Genomic DNA, 24,232 nt, shown 5'->3' with positions numbered 1-24,232 from the left:
TTGAGATACACAAACGTCAAGAAACATAAAATTCATGCGGACAGAAACAAATGAAGCCCTCCCAGCAACACCGATGAGCCAAACAAGTTGAAACTTGAACAGGTGAATCAGAAAAGATGCTGCCAACTGTGTTTCTTAGAAGTAAAATAATGAACCATAACACAGTTTGTTTCAAAACTTTTGTAGTGACCTATGTACATTTGTCCATACCCATAGATTGTGTGACCCCAAGAGCGAACTCTACTCTAAAATGTGGACTTTGGGACATAATGTGTCAATGTAGTTTTATCAATTTTAATAAATGTACCCCTCTAGTGGGGAATGCTGATTATGGGGAAAACTATGCATGTGCAGAGGAAGGGTTATATGAGAAATGTCTCTACCTTCCTTTTAATTTTGCTGTGAACCTAAAACTGCTCTAAAAAATGAGGTCTTAAAAATAAAAAAAAGAAGGGAGCATTCCTCCAGACATGGATAAAGCTTATGTAAACTTAATATGTCAATCAGATGAAGACTGTATGGATAGGATGACAATGGCCAATCGGCCAATCTTATTCAGGAACTTATGATTTAAAAATTTTTTAATTAAATATAAAATGCTTTATATGTATAAGATTATGTTCAAGCTATAAAATTCCTGTTGCCTTGGGACATCGTGTCTTTTACAAAGTCATAGCTCAATCCATTACTCACTTGTTACGTGCTTGTGTAAACAAACTACTGAGCTGCTAGTCATATTAATGTGTAGCACATACAATAATACATAATACTCAGCAATGATAATAAATTGCTGTTACTCTTTATGTATTTATTTTAAAAGTATATTACTATACTGTAGTTTTAATTGTTATTTTAGTGAATACTTGTACTAATATTAAAAAAAAAAAAAGTTAACTGTAGAACAGCCTCAGGCAGGTCCCTGAGGAGGTATTCCTGAAGAAGTCATTGTTATCCTAGAAGGTGACAGCTGACTGTCTCTGAAGACCTTCCAGTGGGAACAACATGTGGAGGTGGGAGACAGTGGGGGTGGAAGAGAGTGATGCTGATGATCCCGACTCTGTGTAGGCTTAGGCTAATGTGTATGTTTATGTCTTAGCTTTTAACAAAAAGTTTAAAAAGTAAAATAAAAATAATTTTTTTAAGAGTAAAATATTTATAGAAAAATGATATAAAGAAAGAAAAATATTTTTGTACAGATGTACAGTGTATTTGTGTTTAAAGCTAAATGTTGTTACTAAAGAGTGAAATGTTAAAATAATTAAAAATTTTATAAAGTAAAAAATTACAGTCAGCTAAGGTTAATTTATTACTTGAGAAAAAAAATATTTTATTATAAATTAAGGTAGCCTGAGTATAGTGGTAATAAAGTCTGTGTTGATGTCCTGGGGCTTCACATTCACTCAGCACTCGCTTACCCAGACCAACTTCCAGATCTGCTACTGCTCAATCTATTCATGGCAAATGCCCCATACAGGTTTACGATTGTTGATTTTGTACATATTTTTGCTGTATGTTTTATATGTTTAGATAAGTTTAAATACACAAATACTAACCATTATGTTACAATTGGCTGCATAATTCAATGCAGTAACATGCTATACAGGGGTTGTGGCCTAGAAGCAAAAGGCCATACCAGTCTAAGTGTGTAGTAGGCTAGACCATACACATAGCTCAGTATAAGTACATTCCATGATGTTCTCACAATGAGGAAATCATCTAATATTCCCTTTGTTAAGACATGCATGACAATATATAAACATTAAAAAAGAAAATTATGTTTTATTTTTTATTTTTTTATTAAATCATAGCTGCATACATTGATATAATCATGGGGCATCATTCACTAGCTTCACAGACCGTTTACCAAGTTTCACACATTAAAAAAGAAAATTAACTATGATATTAGTGAAGAAATAAGTTTTCAAGAAAGAAGAGATGGTTACTTTGTTTTTCATACTGTTGAGAGCTCATAAGTCATGATTAAAATTAACAGCAATTCCTTCCTTGTGACCTTAACCCTGAGCACCTTCAGTAAAAAGCTCACCTAGTGTGGATTGAGCAAGGAACAAGTGTCCACTGAGATCATGAATATGAAACCAATTCTTTTATTTTAAAGTGTTAAGATGCAAGTCCAATACCATCTCCTTTCTGAAGCCTTCCTTAACTCTTGGGACTGAGAAATATGTCCCTACTATTATTTTAATGCGTGCCTTGTTAATAATGTGTCACTTGTAGATGCTGAACAACTTGAGTGCAGTTATCTCTTTTTTCTCATCTTTGCTTTATAACTGTATCTTCGAATGTATACCCAAGCAATTAACACAATTTTTGCTAAGTCAAATTGAATTCAATTGAAATTAATAATGATGCATATCATAAATAAGAGATTCATGCAATTCTTATTAAGACCTGGATTCATTCATAACTAATACTATTGTAACACTATGTCAACTGCTCCAAATATGTTGTGGAAAACATAGTCTTCACCACATTTAGACATGCATTCTAACACAAATACATTAGTTAAAACTTATGATGATAATGTTTCTCTAAAGATTATGTAGTATTTAGAAGCTAGTTATACTGTCAAAGAAAGCACTGGGAAACTACTTTCACACTACTTAGTGATGCTAAAATGCAGTATATGTAGAGATAAGTGTGGGAAACCTTCAAATTTTAACATTTTACCCAAACTTTATTCAGTCTCACATTAAAACTTTAGGCAAAATTAAATATGGAACTGAAAGTAACTTTCTTGGGCATCAAATGTTATTAAAAAATGAAAAGAGATTGTATAGTACTGTTCTTACCACAAAAATAACTATGTGAGGTAATACATTTGTTAATTAGGTAGATCTAATCATTTATGTATATATATCCTTCAAAAATCATATTGTATGCCATAAGTACAATTTTATCTGTCAATTAAAAAAAAGACATCCTTGTTCTGGAATCTTTCACTTTCTAATTTGGTTCTCTGGAATAATGTTTGATGGGAAGCGTGTTCTCACTTCCCCCTTGGATGATAAAATACAAACCTATGTAGATATGTGGTCTGGTTATACTCAATTCAGTTTCCTCTTCCTAACAGATCTTCCTGACCTCATTCTGATATGACTCTGTTGCATCACTCCCTGAGAAGGTAATTAACTGCTTGGGTTCCAAATCATAGTGTTCCAGCGGCGCCTGTGGCTCAGTCAGTAGGGCGCCGGCCCCATATACCGAGGGTGGTGGGTTCAAACCCGGCCCCGGCTGAACTGCAACCAAAAAATAGCTGGGCGTTGTGGCGGGCGCCTGTAGTCCCAGCTGCTCGGGAGGCTGAGGCAAGAGAATCGCTTAAGCCCAGGAGTTGGAGGTTGCTGTGAGCTGTGTGATGTCATGTCACTCTAGAGGGCCACAAAGTGAGACTCTGTCTCTATAAAAAAAAAAAAAAAGAAGGGAAAAATTCCCCTGTGACAAAAAAAAAAGAATATCCAAATCATAGCGTTCTGGTTTACTTTTTGTCCTACCTGCCTGTTCCTTTTCATTCTCTTCTGGAGGTTCCACCTTATCTCCAATATTGGAATGTTCTAGACAATAGTCTTTCAGTTTTTTTCTTTTCTATCTCTCAATCTCTTGGTGATGTTATCTATTGTCATCATTTTAAGTAGCATTTTATCCTAATGACTTTTATGTTTATATCTGCGCTCCAGAATTCTCTCCTAAACACTAGATTCACATTAACTTGCATAATTAGTGTTTCTGCTTTGATGTCTTACAAACATTTTAAACTTAAAATTCTTAAAACTGAATTTTCAATCACCCCCCAACACCTCACCAAAACCATTTCCTCCCATCATCTCTACATTCCATTAATAGAAATCCCATCATCTCAGTTGCTCAAACTGAAAGATGGGTGGTTCTGTCTCTTTTTCTTTCCAACTCATTTTTAATTTTTACCAAATCTGTTCATGTGTTCTTCAAAAATAGTCAGAATTCTACCAATTTTTAACCCTTCCACTGCTACTTCTCTAGCCTAAACCTCCAATATTTCTCCTGTAAATTATGGTAAATATACTGTAACTAGTCTTTCTAACTCTTCCCTGGCCACACTTTAATCTGCTCTCCCATACTAGAGTAAAATAATCCTCTTAAAATTTAAGTTACAAGACATAAAACCCTTCAAAGTGTCTCTACTTTACTCAGAGTAGATGCCCAAGGCTTTAGAGTAATTTATAAGGAAACACAAGATTACCACTCTCCCTACCATCATCAGTCAACACCTTTCTGACTTAATCGCCTGCAAATAGACACTTGAGCCAAACCATCTCCCTGCTGTTCTTGGGTCACACCAGGTATGCTGCTGACTCATTCTTCCTTGACTGGAATTCTCCTTCCCCGCGTATCTATGTGGCTTGACTCTTACCTCCTCCAGATCTATACTCAAATGGCTTTTGAATTAGTGAATCCTTTCTTTGCTATCCTATTTAAAACAGCAATTTGCTCTTTCCTTCTTTTATTTTCCTTCGTAGCACATACCATCTGACACATGATTTATTTTACCTTAATATTTTGTTATTCTCTATATCACTCCACTAAAATTGAGCCCATAAAATAGATATCCGGGTCTGTAAAATGGTGATTTTAAACATTTTGAAGGCACTTTTTTCTTGTGGTTATAGCATTATTTGATTTCAGTAAGTGCAAGGCATACTTCTATACCACATTATTGGATAGTGATTAATTTTTCCTTTTACACGTCTATACTTCTTAAAATTAAGAAAAATTGAAATCTTAACGTAGAAATGGAATATATTATTTTATAAATTTGAAACAAATGTGCTTTATAATTTTTTTAAAAAATAGAGAAAAAGATATTTTGGAAATGATAATTATTTCTTCTGTTAAATACTTAGCTTATATAGTCTGCATTTTTTCATAAAAATCATAGAATCATCCTTGTTGCTTGAAAATCTATATAAAGCTTCCTCGTCTACCATATACTTAATCCTAAGGCAGTGGAAGCAAAAGCAAATTACTTCTAAGTTAGCCTTGAAATATTTTAAAAGAATCTCTTTGCATATTCAAATTACTTATTCTAAATCAGCCCATTCCATGCTCTTAAAAATCATTTTAATTAATGATTTCAAATATAAAACGATTATTACACAGAAGAAGCAAAAAGCACATAATGGCATAATTATTTTTAAAAAGCACCATGGCTATAATAAAGGTTAAATGGCCTGCTGGTCTCACTGTTCCTCCTGTCCAGTGTGTCACTGGCATTTCGCATTTATCATCATTTGTGAAAAGTTGGGTAGTTTGACTTTGCATTGTACGATACAGACTTGGATTTTAAAAGCTGCACCCACTTTGCACAGGTGACATGTTTTGTGGCTCTCAACATAATACAATCACTTGGAATTAGTAAGGATAACACAGAAAATCACAAGGACAAAGCAATCAGAAACAAAGATGAAGTAATTTTTAGTGCTTCAGTTACTAATAAAGTACTACAAGAATTATTGTCAGAATAATATATTATTCAAGTGAAATGCAAAAGCAGAAATTAAAAGATGAATGACAGCTACTTAATACAAATGTAGAACACATTTAAGTGAAAATAACCTAAGATTTTTTTCTGTTTATAAAGACTCAAACATTTAAGCAAATATAGATGAAGAGGAAATAAGACTTCAAAACTATCCTTTATTATATTATTTTATTCACTTGTATGCTTCTGTGGTATAAAATAAAATATTTTTGAATATTATAAAAATTAAATTATAAGTAAAATGCTTTGCTATTGTTTAGGAACATAAATAATGATTGTTGTTTGGGGGGACATTTTTGTCCCCTATAACAGGTTAGACAATGATATTAATATTTATTTTTTATATTAATATTTTAATATTTATTATATTCATATTTATTTCGATCTATTCTTGTGTCTACTACTTAATACAAATGTAGAACACTTGATTAGATCTGATAATTAGATCTGATCAACTGAGCTCGATTGATATTCTTTGATTAACAGTGTCTCATTTTCCTTAATTATATATACTTATAATGAACTTCTGCTACAGAGGAATATTGTGCTCTTGACTAATAGTCAAAAAATATCCCCAGAAAATTGCTCTACCAAAATAGATGCCAAAATACTAGACAAAAATAAATATTGACTAATTCTGTGTGAATCTTGCTCATATTATTCCATAATTATAATTACGATTTAATTTTATTCTAGACTAAGGAACAATATCAGGGTAATATTGAAACATCTAGTATTTTCTAGAATTTTTATACTTTCTCACAATTAGTCTATAGTTTTATTTAAGGTACATTAAGTCTGAGTTGTTTCGAAAATCATAAATAGGAGTAAAACAGGTATTCAATGTGCAATGCAACCCATTAGTAAAGGGAAAATGATAGGTACACAACAATCACAATAGTCCTAAATACTCATTACAATTCTGGTCACACATTCCTGTGTGATTATATCACAATACAGTAAAGAAATACCATATCTAGCTTCAATACACCTACCCAGAGCCCCAAACTACCCATTCTCATTACTGTAGTCAGTAGAAAGAAAAGAAATAAAATCCAGGACACAATAAAAATGGGTAAAAAGATAGGGAGAAAGAAAAAGAAAAGACAGAGGTGGAGCCTGTGGCTCAGTGAGTGGGGCGCCGGCCCCATATGCCGAGGGTGGCGGGTTCAAACCCAGCCCCGGCCAAACTGCAACAAAAAAATAGCCGGGCGTTGTGGCGGGCGCTTGTAGTTCCAGCTGCTCGGGAGGCTGAGGCAGGAGAATCGCCTAAGCCCAAGGATTTAGAGGTTGCTGTGAGCTGTGTGAGGCCACGGCACTCTACAGAGGGCCATAAAGTGAGACTCTGTCTCTACCAAAAAAAAAAAAAAAAAGAAAAAGAAAAGACAGAAAAGGACCTCAGAGTAACAGAGATATCCCTTACCTACTGAGAGAAGACGCGAAAGCCCTTTTCTCACAGTAATATTTTTCACAGTAGAACTCAGCAGTCTATAATAGAAAAGAATAAGTAGACCAATAAAATTAAATACAAAGTTGAATAAAGTCTGCAAGTTAAAGGGAGAGAAAATAAAAGAAGTGTTTATGATATGAAAAGGTGTTTCCAGCAAAGCAATTTTCAAAACATGAAAGAAAGTTGCTAAATAAAACTGTCAAATAGACTTTGATGGGCTGAAGAGAAAGATGGCTGACCAGGGATGCCAACTATCAGGTTATCTCAGAAAGAAGGAAAAGTCTTAGATGAAAAAGAAAAAAAAAAAAAACAACAAATAAACTATCATAGATGATGTTTAATTCTGAGGGAAAAGTGTCAGACCAACCAGAGATTCCTTGGGAAGAAGTTGCAGAGCAGAATGAAAAGGAGCAAGGCATCAGCCGAGGTCAACCCTGACAGCCGCAGAAGAGAGCAGGCAGAGCAGTTTGCTTCCCCCTCCCTCCCATCTCTGGCAGTCAGCAGGATCCCGCGCGGGTGCAGAGCATTTCTACCTTCACAAGCCCCAAAGCGCCTGCCGTCAGTCAAGTGAATGCTTCATGGCAAGCACCAGATTGCCAGGCCCCTTGGGATGATTCTCATCACCACAAATCCAAGCTCAGACAGTAGGGACCATATTTCTTCTTCACCCACCTATGTTTCTTTGTTCTTGAAGCCCCTGGAGGCTTCAGCCCCTCAGTTGTTCTCTTTCCCACACAAATGTTTTCCAACTCTGGCCAACTATGGGAGCAGGGCCTGGTAGGATTTGTGGGATCTGCACAACCACAGGGCCCAGACATTCCAGGCAGTCTGCTTTCCAGAGAGAGGGTCAGAGATGACAAGAGTGCCAGGTTTCCTCCATTCTGATTCTTTTCCTCCTCTTCCCCTCTTATAGCCATGGTGGCCAAAAAGGATGACTGAGCTGGGGTTCTTAGGAACTGCTATTTCCACACTGCTGATGCATATACCACACTGGTGTTCTACAAAGAGATGGACCCAAGCGTTATCCTCTTAAAGATCTGCAGAGGAATAAGGAGTGCTTGAACTGTGAGCTCCCTGCTTACCACCCCTCCCTGGTGCTGCTTGCCCAGCTGCTCTATCAAAGCAGGGCACAACTCAAAAAGGAAGGACATCTAACCTGCTTGAACACCCCATAGGCTTGGGACCAGCATGCGTTTGACTGATAAGGTCCGGGATTGATCACTGGGGACCCAGGGACAGGCCTGTAGGTCAGATCTTCTACCACAAGGATTGATCTGTTGCTCTGGAACACAAAAAGGATATTTGTAGACTAATCATAGGCTGTGTGCAGCCCACGTAGGGAGGAGAGAGGGCAATGTGGACCCAGCTGCAGTGCACTCACAGAGCATTCCTTCCCCCATCCGAAGGTCATGCTCTCAGCCCAAGGTGGGACCCTGGATTCACACAGACCAAAGCACCATGATAGAGGATCTCAGGGAGATTGACTTCCTGCCTGCTGGAAGATACCAGAAAGAGACCACATAGCAGGGAGGAGGAAGAATTATAAAACCCTCCTTACAGCCAGATTCTGAATCTCAGATGATTCTCCCTCCACAAGTTGCCTTTCCAGCCAAGTAGAACCTTTCCTAGTAGCTTTCTCCAGAAGCCGGAAGAAGACCTTCCAGCCCTGCCAAAACAGCTAGCTTACCAGCTTTTGTGGTGCCTGAGGGAAAGCTCACCAACTCAAACCCACTCAGCCTCACTCCCCCAGCTGCCTCTGCTGTGGTGGGAATAAGGCCTTGGTTGGAAGTTCCATGGCTTCACTCACAGCCTGGGGCATTTGAGTGCTTCTCCTGTGTGCCTAGAGCCAGTCAAATTCCTAAGGAAATACACTGCAAGTTGTTCCTGAACAATTATTTGTTCTGATAAAATTAAGATGGGAATTGAAAGATTCCACTAGCTGAAGGACAAAGAGGACACACACTATCAAAATCGATGGGATTCAGCAAAAATGACCATGAGGAGACAATTCACAGCCGTGAATGCCTACATCCAAAAAGACAGAGAGATCACAGACCATCAATCTAATGACGCATCTCAAGGAACTAGAAAAGAAACAACAAACCAAATCCAGAGCCAGCAGAAGAAAATAAATAGATCAGAGCAGAAGGAAAGAAATGGAAGAAGAAACAAAAAATACAAAAAAAAAAAAAAAATGAAATAAAAGTGGTTCTATGAAAAGAGAAGCAAAGGGGCTAGAACTTTTGCTAGATTAGCTGTGAATAGAAGAGAAAGGACACAAATAATCTTCATCAGAAATAAAAAAGGAGATTTGATAAGTGATATCCCAGAAATATAAAATTTCATCTGTGAATAGTATGAAAATCTCTATGCACGTAAGCTCAAAAATGTAGAGGAAATGAATACATTTCTGGATACCCACTACCTCCAAATACTCAGTCAGAAAGAAATAGAACTCATGAAAAGACTAATAATGAGCTATGATATTTCAAACAGTAATAAAAAAGCTTCCAAAAAAAAAAAAATCCTTGGACTAGATGGATTTACAGCCAAATTTTAGTAGACGTAAAGTGAAGAACTGATACTCTACTGCAGAAATTATTCTATAACATGGAGAAGGAGGGAATCCTCCCTAGCTCATTCAAGAAGCCAGTCTCAGCTTGATACCAAAACTAGGAAAAACAACAACAACCAAGAAAGTTACATACATATCCCTTATAAATATAGATAGAAATTTCTCAATAAAATAATGGCAAACCAAGTTCAGCAGCACCTAAAAAAAATAATCCACCATGGCCAAATAGGCTTAATCCCAGGGGTGTAAGAATTTTTCAACAAATGGAAATCAATAAATGGCCACAAAGAAAATTAAATACTGTGGAACATATCTAACCAAAGAGTTGAAAAATCTCTACAAAGAGTATTATGAGACACTGAGAAAGAAATTGCAGATGACACAAACACAGGAGAAAATAAATTTGCTCAGAATCAACATTATGAAAATGCCCATACAACTCAAAGTAATTTACATATTTAAGTTAATCCCCATCCAAATATCAAATTCATATTTCATATCTAGAAAAAATAATTCTAAGCATCATTTTGGCTATAAATGTATCTGAATAGCCAAAGCATCTTAAAGAAAAAGTCTGAAGGCATAATGTTATAAGAATTCTAACTATACAACACGAGTATAGTAACCAAAAGATCATGGTATTAGCACAAAAATACAGATGTAGACCAGTGGAACAGCATAGAGAACCCACCCACAAATAGCCAACTGATCTTTGACAAAGCAGATAAAAATATACACTGGGGAGGAGGAAATCCTATTCAATACTTGGTGGTGGGAGAATTGAATAACCACATGCAGGATAATAAAACAGGATCCATATCTCTCATTAGTCACAAAAATTAAAGATGAGCAAAAGACTTAAATGTAAGGCATGATATCAGAAGAATGCTAGAAGAAGAAGTAGGAAATACTCTTCTAGATATCAGCGTAGGCAATGAATTTATATGATGAAGATCCCAATGACCACCGCAGCAACAACAAAAATAAATAAATTGCACTCTGCTTTATTAAGGAAATAATAACGCAAGTAGACAACTTACAGAATGGGAAAAAATATCCATAAACTATATATCTGATAAAGGGCTAATAACCACCATCTACAAAGAACAGAAGCAAACCAACAAGAAAGAAAGAACAAACAACCCCAATAAAAAGTGGTCAAAAATGCACAGAAGCTTTCAAAGGAAGGTAGACAAATGGCTAATAAACATAGGAAAAAATGCTCATCACCAATAAAGATCAGGGAAATGAAAATTAAAACCACAGTGAGATATCACCTTGTCCTGATAGAATGTCTTTTATTTAAAAGTTCCAAAACAGTAGATTCTGGAGTGGATGCAGAAAGGAACTCATACACTGTTGATGAAACTGCAAATTTCCTCTATGATAGACAAGAGAGAGATTCTTCAAAGTAGACCTATCATTTAATCCAGCGATCCCACTACTGACTATTCTTCCAAAGAAAAATAAGTAATTTGACCAAAAAGAAACCTTCAATTCATTTATTGCAGCACGATTTACAATTGCAAAGATGTTTAGTCAACCCAAGACCCATTAATTCATGACTGGATTAACAAAATGTGGTATGTGTAGGCTGTGGAATAGAACTCAGCCAGAAATAAAGATGAATTAATGACTTCCGAAAGAACTTGAATGAAACTGGATACCATTTTCCTAAGTGAACTAACTAAACAATGCAAAAACAACCACCACATGTATTTGCTATAAATTTGGAATTAACTGATGAGCACACTTGTGCACAGAGAGAAGTAAAACTCAGTGGCAATCAAGCAGCAGGGAGGGGGTTGGAAGTGATGGGCTAAAACCTACTTATGGGTATAATACATACTTTTGAGATGATGGACACACTTAGAGCTCTGACTCAAGCTTAACAAAAGTGATCCATGTTATGAAAAAAAGCTTGTACCCTATAATAATTTGATATAAAAATACTTTGATAGGTTGTTTGTTATATGAATGGAAGTGTCTCAATATTTTGTCAGTCAGAGACAAAGTGTTAAGTGATCTTAAAAATTACAAAACAAGCTCCAGTCTTCATGGCTTTAGCAGTATTTTGATTTAGAGTAAAAAGTAATAAATCATATAGTTATGACATAGTTTGTGTGTCACTTAAATGCTTGTTTTTATCTGTGAATTAATTAATGCTATAATTTTAGAATATTTTAATTGAAATTTCTTTGATTATTAATATATTTTACCCTACTTTTTATTTACTGGTTGGTCATTTACATTTATCTTTTTGTAAGCTATCTCTCAAACTCTTCACACAATTTTTATCATTCAGTTTTTTATCTTTATTTTGCTGATTTGGAGGAATTTCTTATGAACTCTTGATACTAGTCTCATGTGAGTTTTACATGTTGAAAATTCTATAACATGCCTTTCCTTTGTCAACTTTATCTAGGTTTTGGTGTACGTTATAATCCATTTTATCGTACCCTTTGTGTTAACCAAATACTATTTAAGCAAATCATGTCCCTAAGGTCCTATTGTGTTACTAGTTTTAATTTATTACTTTTGTACTTATCTTTTTTATATTTATGCCTTTATTCATCAGAAATACACTTACACATAGTTTTATTTTCCTTTTTATGTTATCATGGCTTTAATCAATTATTTACTATATAATCTATATTTTCTCTATTAAGTAATAGCATTATCTTTATGATATATAGAGCTCCCAGATATTCAAGAGTTTTATAACTCTTTTTTTTGTATTAATCTTGGTGTCTATTCCTATAATATTAACATTAAATGTTTACTATGACATTCCTATAGTTTATTTTACCATCTGCCAGAGCAAGTTGTTCACCACATTGTCTACTTTGCACTTCTTTCAAAATTGACTTAGTTATATGAATGCGTTATATTTCCATGTTTTTCATAAAATATGTCTAATTCAGAAATTTAGGGTAGACTCTAAATATATTTATAGCATTTGATTGGGGTACGATGAATTTAAGTAATATTTCTGGAAAATCAATATTGGAAAAATGTCAAATCATCTTACATAGGAGTAGGAAATATTTTATGTGTTTTTTAAAAGAATTTAATCACAGCTCAGCACCCGTAGCTCAGTGGTTAAGGGTGCTGGCCACATACACTGCTGCTGGCAGGTTTAATACTGGCCCAGGCCCGCTAAATAGCAATGACAACAACAACAACAAGTTATATGTTGGTTTTCCATTACAATTTTTATTTTCAATTCACTATTGTAGATACAAATATATAGTATTATTTTTTGTAATTTAATCCTGCTGTAAGGAATCTCACTAAATTTCTTAATATTCCTAATAATTTGCACTTGGATTACTTCGGCATTCTATGTTGGTCGGTGATCTTTAACATATCTTCCAATAGATTAGTATCACCAGGGAAGGTGTTAAAAAATACTGGATCTGTGGTACTTAGTGGTAGTGAAAGAGCTAAAATACTCCTAGGTTTGAGAGATTTAGAGTTACCCATTATCTATGCTTTGAAATTTGTATCTTCTTACTCTTGAGTAATCAATTATGTCCTTCCCTTCTTCATACTTCTCCTGAGTCTTTCTCCCCATGATATAAATCATGCTTAAATTATTCTCTTCTTGCAGTAAATGGCACACAACAATTTAAAGACCACATATCGGCCTCACCTACAGTGCATCTTAGAAGGGTACAGGTGAAACTTACTAAATGCAGAATATAAATGTCTGAACATAATAACTAAGAAAATGCCATGAAGACTATGTTAACCAGTTCGATGAACATATTTCAAATTGTATACAAAACCAGCACATTGTACCCCATGATTGCCTTAATGTACACAGCTATGATTTAATTAAAAAGAAAAAGACCACATATGTCATTCATCTTCTACCACAGTGTCCTCTTCGCCTTCATATCAAAATTTGTGAACAAATATTAGAATACTAGATATGCACTGTCTTTATGGCCTGACTTTCCATTTACTCCTCCAAAAACCAGTACTTGAAATTGCTCTAACTCACTATATCATTGAAACTGATCGTGCCAGATTCAAATCTGCACTGCATATTGCCAAACATAATAATGATTTTCTTTTATTGTTAGCCACTATGAGCAATTTGTTACTAATGATCATAAATACCAGTTTATAATCCTTTTTTTTCTGACCTCTGTTACTCCTATTTTATTTTGTATTTTGTTTTAACTTTGGTGACTTCTCAGTCATCATTTTGCATTAGTTTTCTCTTTGTCTTGGAAAACAGTATTACTTATACATTTGTCACCTGAAGGTATTTTCACTTTAAATATTTTCTATTGATGATTTCATCTCCTTTATGAATTTTATAAGGAATAACATGTCCATTTGTTCACTGAACATCTTTACTAGAGAAATGTTACATGCCAAGCATTATTTCATGCAATAAAAACAGTGAACAAAATCAAATATAAACTAAGAGAAATTGGATTCTAGCAACTAAATAGATAATAATGAGAGAAATAGTTATTTCTCCACTACAAAAAAAGTGAAGCAAGATAAAAGCCATAGTGTATGTCATGGGCATGGAGTATAGTTGGTATTTGATAGATGTTTCTAAGAGAAAAGTTTCTTAAATCACAATGATATTCCAGTAGTCAAATAATGGTTCCTGGTTTTTACGTTATTTCCTGTGCCCTGACTCGCCTTTGTCAATAACTCAGCCTGACATATAGTATGCCAAATGTCAACATAGAACCAACCTTAGTAATCAACAAAACCACACACTATTTAAAAAGTAAGGTAAGCAAGATGATGTGTTAAATTTATAAGATCAATGCGAACTCATAACCAGAAAGGAAATATATTTCAAGATCTTTCACTCATACATGTGCTCCAGTAGCAACACCAGAGGCTAGACTCACAACTCACCTGTGAGCAGACGGCCTCTAGTAAAATACTTCATTGTAGACAACCAAGACTTCTTTGAAATTGCTTAATTTTATGCCTTAAAACTTTTTAAAATGAAGGGTTACAAACAATTCTACTGCCAAAAATGTTAGAGGAATAGGTGAAACCATTTTAAAAGGGTTGTCACTGGTCAAATTTGTATAATTAAAGGATTTAGAAATAAGACTTGTCCATCATAAATGTATTTAAAATAAATAAGAAAAACCACCAGTTACTAAGCATATTTGATGGAGACATTAGATAGAATAAAAAGGAAATGTATTAACAGAAGGCAGGGTTATAAAGAGTATTTGTTTATTTAAAATATGAGATTTAAGTGAATATTTGTGTTTTATTTCATTAAAAATGTGTTTATAATGTACAAATATGTGCATGTTTTGATCTGTGTAAGCAAAATTATAAGTTTTAATTATACCTTGCCTATTCCATGTTCTACCTTCTAAGCTACCTTCTTACATTTTTTCATATATGTATTCATTAAGCAGCTATTTATCAAGCGAATCTTATCTGACAGGCACTCTTCAAGGTACTAGGGATTTAATGATATACAAGCAATACCAATTCTATGACTTATTCTGATGAGAGAAATAAAATTAGCAGATAAAAAAGTAAAATGTGTATTCTATTGCATAGTGTTAACTGAAGTACAAATGAATAAATAAATAATATAAATGATTAAAGAAGAACATGGAGTCATGAAATACTTTCAAGGATGACATTCAAAGGGAAGAACCAGCAGGGGAGATCCCTCCACAGCCAATTGTCATGTTCAGAAAACCTCTTCTTCCCCATGCTTCGGAGATTCCTTTTTCCATTCACAGACATCAGGTGGCCAACCCTAAACTCCTCTTCCCCTTCAGGTAGCAGCAGTAACCAGCAGGAGAGCCAGAAGCACCAAGTCCATAAATCAGACCAAAATAGCACCATAAAAGTGCTGGAATTAAATTTAAATTTGAACCGGGAACAGAGCAAGATGGCAGACTAGAGACAACGTCTTACTAGCCTCTTGCAGTGAGATAGGGGAGAGATGATTCCAGTAACCTCTGGTTGGGAGAATGTACCCAGAGGTTTCACTCCAGGGGCACAGTGAGGCAGTGGGAGACTCCAAGAGTGAACAAGGAAGTCTGAAGCTGAAGAAGCTCAGTACAGGAAGAAAGTTCCTGGGTACAAGCAGAGGCCCGCCGGCTGGCTGGTCCCTCCCTCAGAGGACTGGGAACAGGGAGGGGCTATCCTGCAGGTTTTTGATTTTGGACTGATCTGATCACTAGAGCTCCCTTGGACAAAATTGAGCGAGCCAGTGAACTCTAGCAGGCAGGGAGGCCGGGATTGAGTGCCGGGAGGGGTGGAATTCTCCACGGCTTGGCTACACACAGGACACAATTGTGACAAGGCCCTGGGGAGGAACAGGTAGGGGCTTAGTAGATCGCAGGGTCCTAGTGGATGGCTGGCTCGGCGGGCCAGCTGAGCTTGGGCAAGCATCCTTGGGTGAACTGAACGGTCCCCACACCCCTAAGATGACCACTTTGTTTTCAGGGGGCACTGTTTGAAGAGCATCCTAAGAAAGCTGGTGAGAGCTTCAGGATCCCAATCTCACACAGAGTATGAAGGGACCAGGCCATGACTGAGGGCAAATAAGTCAGGAAGACAGGACCAGATTTCCTTTGCAACTAGAGTGGCTTCCTGCCCCCAAGCAAAGCCAGCATATGTTCTCTATCTCCTAACACCAGAGTGCCACATGGTGTTAGGAGGTCATATATTGCAATATATGTACAGGATGGCCATAAAGCTCAGGCACACTATTTTAAATTCCACATGAACTTTATGGCCAACCTGTACACACACACACACATATGCACACATATATTCTTTTCATTTTTTGCTACTGTTTATAATTTTTTCTTTAGTTTCTTTCTAATTTTTGTTTATGTTGTAGTAGTTCTTTTTTGCTTCATTTTGTTTCATATGGTTCTATTTTTATTTTTTCGTTTTTTTCTTTCTTCAATAGCAAAGGCTCCTCAATTTTGGTTATAATATTTCATCCCCTTTTATTCTCCCTTTCATTTTTTTGTTCTCTCCTTTTTTCTCTATTTTGGTAGAGATTTTTCTACTTGTCTCATCTTCCCCATATAAATTTCTCATACAATAACTAAGATATCCCCTTTTCCTACATTTTATATAATTGTATTTTTTTAATTTTCTTTACCTATTTTTATTATTTTTTTTCTTTCCCTGGGAGCTATGGGACTCATAGCATTGGTCTGGCTGGATTATTACCTGACAGTAGCCTGACTCAAGGAGGCCATGGTGCTCAGGGCCTGGGGTGTCCTTCTAACTTGTCCTTTGGAAAGAAAGTATTGGTAGGTCCCCATTGTGACATATTGCTGATTTTTCCCATATTTGGCAGAGGTGAAATCTTGCTTTTGCATAGGCTGGTATAGAGATTCTGACCTCCAGGGACCAGCCCAGCCCAGTCCTCCAAAGTCATAAATGTATGGGAGTGCATCAAAGGGCATTCTGCTGAGCACCAACATTTCTCCCCCTGCTCTCTTTATCTTCTTTTGTCTTTCTTATTCCCTTTCTTCATTTCTTTCTTTTTCTTCTTTTTTTCCTCTTTTTTTTTTTTTTTTCCTTTTTTCTTTATCTTGACATTCACAGAATCAGGTAATACTGAAAGAGAACGAATTTGATAGGTGGTAGGATTGAATAGTTTGACAACATTTTATTTTGGACAGGCTGAATTTGAAGTCTTTTTTAAATTATTATTTTAAATAATAAATTACTGAATTGCTTCTCTTTGTTATCTTGGAGCTTGCTGAGTTTTCTTAAAAATGCTATTTTGAATTCTTGGTTAGAGAGCTCTGGGTTGAGGATGGTATTCCCACCTCTCCTCTTGGTTTCTTTCTGTCCTTTGGGATATTCTTCCCTTCAGGCAGTTATGATGTTTTTCTTTGGTTCTTAAAAGAGAACCCAGGAAGGTGGGGAAGCCTGTTGACCACCTCAGTTGTACTTTTTCTAATATAGAAACCATGAATTAGATTGAGATTCTGTGCACTTATGCCAGGTAGAGTACAGAGAGGAGTATTGTTGATTCTGAAGTTTAATTTTCCTACTATCCGTTCAAATTTTTTCCACTTTCTGCAGCCCCAGAAGTGTCTCATCCTCATACTTGAACTCTGAATTGTCGGTAGTATGTATCTTAGTGCCATATATTTGGTTTTGGTTTCCTGGGGAGGAGGGAGTGAAGACAGATTGCCTTTATACTGTCATTTTGGACAATCAATATATTATTTTTAATAATTTGGGTTTTGTAAATTTTGATTCCTGTGCCAATGATACATAATTTTTATGATATTTTCAATTTTTAAGGCAAATAGTCACCATAATCCTAGTAGATAAATTATATGTCAAATCAAATATTATTAGGAATATCAATATTTAAGCTAAAAGCTCTAAAAAATTATTCTGTTGAAACTGGTTAAAGTCAGTAACAAATCTTTTATTTCTGAAAGTTTTTCTCATCTGGCATATAATGCAACTATATTTTTCTGTGGTTTGCTAAGAACTTAAAATGAGAATACATATCTTATTGTTGGTCAATAGAGGAAGTTTCTCTTGTACACTTAAACTCAAAACTTTATTAATCATTCTAAGGCTTTTGTCAAGAGGAGTGTGTGGTTTAATGATGCACTTATAACCATGGATATCTGAAATCTATTTTCAGTTCTCCACTTAGCTTGAGTTTAGTGACTCAGGAAGTCATTTAACTTTACTGGTGTACGTGTGTGTGTGTCCTATTTACAGAGTATTCTAAGGATAAGCTCTCATGTTATACTAGCTCAGCAATGACTGAATAAAATTCCAATTGACTCAAAGGGAATTTCTGGTGATGGTAAACAATAGTGGTTGGTTTCAGATGTATTACCTACTGCAAAATGTGGACTAGTCACAATTCTTAAAAAACTGTACTAGAGAAATATATCTACTCCTTTTTTCACTTATTATGTTTTTATCTTTCTAGATTAATTTATTCACATCATATGTGATTGCCATAAAGTTTGTTTGATTGAATGGCTAATAGAAATCACACCAACATGCTGTAAAATGCTAAAGATATATACAGGGTGGCAGTAAGTTAGTGTGCAATTAAAAATAATTGTCTATTTTAAATTTCACACAAACTTTATGGCTAACCTGTATATGTACATACACTCACAGAGGGTTCCAAAAGCCATATCCATATTAAAAAAAACTGTATTAAAATTGCAACACTCAAATCACCCTTGACTTCTACAATTGTAAGAGGTACTCAAATGTGACTTGTATTCATCTTTCATAATTTGTATAAATTGGACATTACAATTTTAATACAGGATTTTTCTTTCTCAAAATATATATACATATTTTTGGCATCCTCTGCATATATAATATAAAATATAAACAAATATCTGCATTTATATATGTGTGTATATGTGTGTAAATAGATATAGATACATATACAGATATAGATATATACATATCTAATATACCACAAAGACTTCATGACCTTTGTCATTAAGACGAAGATTTTAATTGGCCAATGTAGAAATAAAAGCAGGAAGTAGGGTATTTGAAATAGTACTTCCAAAACATATAGATCAAGGATTTTCCAGTTTAATAGTTAATATTATCAGAATGGCAGCTCCTAAATTTATTTGATTCTTGTCATTTTCTTTGAAGACCATTGTTCAATTGAATTGCCACTAATAAGTGCTAGAAAGAATGACCTTTGGAACTCTGACTGCATAGTAAGTGCAAAGAATATAAATTTTATAAAATAATTAATAATCACTGGGGAAGAAAGAATGCTGAAAAATTGTTCCTACATTGTGGTAAATCTATTTTATTGCTACAACATGCTCACTTCTTCTAATAAAAAGATTTTACATTACTGTGCTTCTTGGAGGAGGGGCAGATTACCCTGTTACATTGACACTGAGCTTGATCATGTGTCCTATTTTGACCTATGAAATTTAAACATGTCATAGCATTTCTGAAGAAAATACTTAAGAATTATTGCAAAGTTCTGCCATCATCTGTCATAAAAACAGAATGTCAGGTGGCTCATGTCTATAATTCTAGCACTCTGGGAGGCTGAGGTGGGTGTTTTGCCTGAGCTCACAGGTTCGAAACCAGCCTGAGCCATAGCAAGACCCTGCCTCTACAAATAGCCAGGTGTTGTGAATGCTTCTAATCCCAGCTACTTAGGAGACTGAGGCAAGAGAATCTCTTGAGCCCAAGAGTTTAACATTGTTGTGAGCTGTGATGCCACAGCACTCTATGGAGGGTGAGAATGTGAGACTCTGTCTAGAAAAAAAAAGTAAAGGAGAAGAAGAGGAGGAAGAGGAAGAGGAAGAGTATTTTCTAGACAGTTACTGCCCCTTGGCCTGAATTCTTGGAATGAAAATTCCTTGGAGTGATGCTGGCATGTATCCACAACCATCCATATGCAAACACTTACTTGCAAGGTGAGACGTGAGTAGTGAAACTATTATTTCCTAAATAATAGTGAAACTATTTTTTTTTGCATTTTTTTATCTTAATATAAAAGAAAAATATTGTTTGTCATAGTCTGGAAGCTGGGGTAATGTTTAATTTTACCTTTATAAAAATGCTAAAAAAATTAAAAGAAAAAAAATCTTGAGAATATCTTTATTTCTCCTCTTCTCCTGAAGAAAAGTGTCACTGTACATAGAAGTGCAGATGATAGTTCTTTAATTCAGTGTTTGAAAAATGTTGGTCCAATTCTTTCAGGTTCTCATGTTTTCATATGAAAAATTTACTACCATTTAAATTGTTTTTCTCCAGAGGCAATGTGACATACCTCTCTGGGAGCCTTCAAGATTTTACTTTTCATTTATTTTTTAAAAGTTTCATTAAACTATGTGTTGCCCTCTATTTCTTATGTTTTTCTTATTTGGAGTATGCTCAGCTTCTTAAGTCTATAAAATGATGTATTTTTGCCAAATTTAAGGATTGTTTAGCCATTATCCCTTAAATATTCTTTTAGTTCCATACTTCTTCTCCACACCTTAAGGACTCTAATTATAGGGAAGTTACATATTTTATTATTTTCCCACATGTCAGTTCTACTGATTTGTCCACAAGTTTACTGATTCTACTTTCATTCATCTCAACTCTACATTGAACCCATCAAGTGAGTTTTTTAAATTATATTCTATAGTATATTATTGTATTGCATGAGTTCTTTAACTTCTGTTTGTTTTTCTTTAGTAACTTCCTTTTTATTGTTGAGATTTTACATTTCTTTAATTTATGTCTAGATAATTTATAATTATGTAGTAAGATATTAAAATAGTATCAAATAATTCTGACGTCTGGTTTATCTCAGTGATGACATCACTTCTCTTTTCTTGTTCCAATTGTGATTTTCTTGCCTTTCTAGTATGATGGATTCATTTTATTTTACTGTTTCCTGAATATGAGGTCTGACAATTAAGTTCATGAACTTGTCTTAGAACAAGTGCTCCCAGTGGGAAGCTATGCACTGATGGCAACACCTAGTCCACCCTTCCAAGCCCTTTTTCTAGGATGAGTTTGCAAACTTAATTGTCTTACCTCATAAGACTATAACTATGATGGATATTGCCAAAAAAGAGTTCCAAAATTGTTTTGAAGGGTGGACTAGATGGTAGTATCAGTGCATAGCTTCCCAAAGAAAATACTTCTAAGGTGATCATAATGATAGGTAGCATTCAGCAATGAAGCATGTTGTGTTTTTTTTGTTTGTTTGTTTGTTTTTTGCCAGAGCCGGCTTTGAACCCCCCACCTCCAGTATATGGGGCCGGCACCCTACTCCTTAAGTCACAGGTGCTGCCTAGTATGTCACCCTTTTTCTAGGGTAAGTTCATGAACTTAATTGTTAACCATGTATGGTTTCTATATGCTAACAAATGCTGGGTTCTATGTAAATCTTTTATTTGAGGGTAATCATATGTATGGTTTTATTAAGGAAACCCTGAAATACCTATGTAGTATTTGGTTCCATTTTTTTTTCCTTTTACTTAACATTTCTGTCTTTTTTTTTATTTCATGTTAATGTGAGAGTGCTAAGTTACAATGTTTGCATTTGTTAGGTAAAGTCCCTCTTGTAGTTGTGTCTTGCACCAACAAGGTGTGCCATGTACCTTTACAATGTGTCCATTAAGTGAGAGTACACCAATTACTCTCTCATCACCTTTTCCTCTCCCTCATTCACGCCCCAACTTACTTGAATTGAATTGAGTTTTTCAATTATGTGGGCATGTGTTAAATTGTCACTGGCTTCATTTTAGTATTCAGTAATTTGGATAATTGGTTTTCTATTCTTGTGATACTTTACTAAGAAGAATGTGTTTCAACTCCATCTAGGTTAATACAAAAGATATGAAACCTCCATTTTTTAAAAATGACGGACTAGTGGTATTCCATGGTATCCCTATAACAAAGCTTGTTAACCCATTCCTGGGTTGATGGTGATTTAGCTTGTTTCCCTATCTTAGTGATTGTAAAATGAGCTATAATAAACAATCTAGTGGAAATGTCTTTATGATAGAATGATTTTTTTTTTCCTTCTGGGTGAATACCTAGTAATAGGATTTCAGGATCAAATGGGAGGTCTAGTTTGAGTTCTTTGAGGATTCTCCGTACTTCTCTCCAAAGAGTCTATATTAGTTTGCAGTCCCACCAACAGTGTGAAAGTGTTCCCATCTGTCCACATGTGTGCCAACATCTGCAACTTTCAGACTTCGTGATGTGGTCTATTCTCTCTGGGGTTAGGTGTGATATCTAAGGGTGTTTTTGACTTGTATTTCTCTGATGATTAGGGTAACAATGAGCATGTTTTCATATGTTTGTTAGCCATTCATCTGTCTTCCTCAGAGAAGGTTCTCTTCATGTCTCTTGCCCAATGATAGATGGAATTGTCTACTCTTTTTATTGATTAATGTGAGTTCTCCATAGATCCTAGTTATCAACCTTTGTCAGATTTGTACCATGCAAATATCTTTTCCCATTCTGATGGCTTTCTTTTTGCTTTACTTGTTGTGTCCACAGCTGTGCAGAAGTTTTTCAGCTTAATTAAGTCACACTTGTTTATTTTGGTTGAATTTGCAATGGTCACTAAAGTCTGTCATAAAATATTTCCCCAGTCCAACATCATCAAGTGTTTTCCCCATATTTTCTTCTAAGATTTTTATCATTTCATGTCTTAGATTTAAATATTTTATCTATCTTTTTTTTTTTTTTTTTTTTTTTTTTTTTTTTTTCTTTTTTTTTTTTTTTTGGCCAGGGCTGGGTTTGAACCCGCCACCTCCGGCATATGGGACTGGTGCCCTACTCCCTGAGCCACAGGCGCCACCCTATTTTATCTATCTTGAGTCAACTTTTATAAATGGTGAAATGTGTGGGTTCAGCTTTAGTCTTTTACATGTGGCTATCCAGTACCATTTACTGCACAGGGATTCTTTTCACCTGTGTATGCTTTTGTTTAGTTTATCAAAGATCAGATGGCTATAATAGCTTGGTTTTCTATTCATTTCCATATGACGATGTCTCTACTTTGTGCCAATATCATGCTGTGTTGATGACTGTAGACTTGTAATTTAACCTAAATTGTGGTAGGTTGAAGCCTCTGGCTTTGTTTTTGTTATTAAGAATTGACTAGGCTATACGAAGTACTCTTTGGTTCAATACAAAACAAAGTACTATTTTTTCTAGTTCTTCAAAGTATGATGATGGTATTTAAATGGGATTGCATTGAATCTGTGTATTTCTTTGGGTAGAATAGAGACATTTTGACAATGCGATCACTGACCTATTAAACTTTAAAAAATATATATTGCACAGCAACTATTAAGGACTTTTCATATATAGAAATAAAATACGTGGGTAGTATGTCTGACTTTTCTGTTTTGTCCTATTGACTCTATTTTCTTTTCTCACATGCTGTAGGGTCTAGTTGAATAGTAACTTCAAACCCTGAAGTTATGTCAATTCAGAGTTGAATGTTATGTCTGCAATATAAATGCTGTCTCACTTATAATTTTCAACATAATAGTTGGCAGTAGTGAATTTTATGAATTTCCTTTCAAGGCTATTTTTTTATAAGCCACTATTATAATTTCACTTTTGACTCATCTTTGAGTAATTACCCTATTCCTCAATAACTGAATCATTAAACATGTTTAAATAAATATGTAAACTGAGCTTTTGATTTTTAGAAAAGTTCTATCCAAGTTTTTCCACTTACTGACTTAAAATTTATATAATGCTTGCTAATTCTCGGTAGATATTACACATTTTGCAAGTGCATTATCTTCTGTTTGTGGCTACATGCCCATTAAATTTTAATATTTCATTTCCTTAGGAAATATTCCTTGTGTATGACCTTTTGTTTTATAAGATTCTGAAACCCTCAAAATATTTTTAGCTCTCTTTTAAAAGTGGTATTTATTTTAGTTTATTACTCATTTTTTTAAGTGAGAGTAACAAAGCAGGAAAAATATGCTTTTCCAGTTGATTACAGTTAACGTGGGAAAAATGAGATTTGGTTTGGATGTTTGGATCAGAACAATGGATTTAATTTTGAGGAGCTTTTCCGTGTCAAGTCTGGTGACCATTCTGGTCCTTTGGAAGGGAGATGGAGGCACTTGTATTTTCACAACATTAGTATTCAAATTATAATAGTTCTCCTCATGCTAAATTT

This window comes from Nycticebus coucang, chromosome 1 (assembly GCF_027406575.1).
Source record: "Nycticebus coucang isolate mNycCou1 chromosome 1, mNycCou1.pri, whole genome shotgun sequence".
Taxonomy (NCBI): domain Eukaryota; kingdom Metazoa; phylum Chordata; class Mammalia; order Primates; family Lorisidae; genus Nycticebus; species Nycticebus coucang.
The sequence above is the reverse complement of the archived record's forward strand: the minus strand, read 5'-3'. Positions refer to the sequence as shown.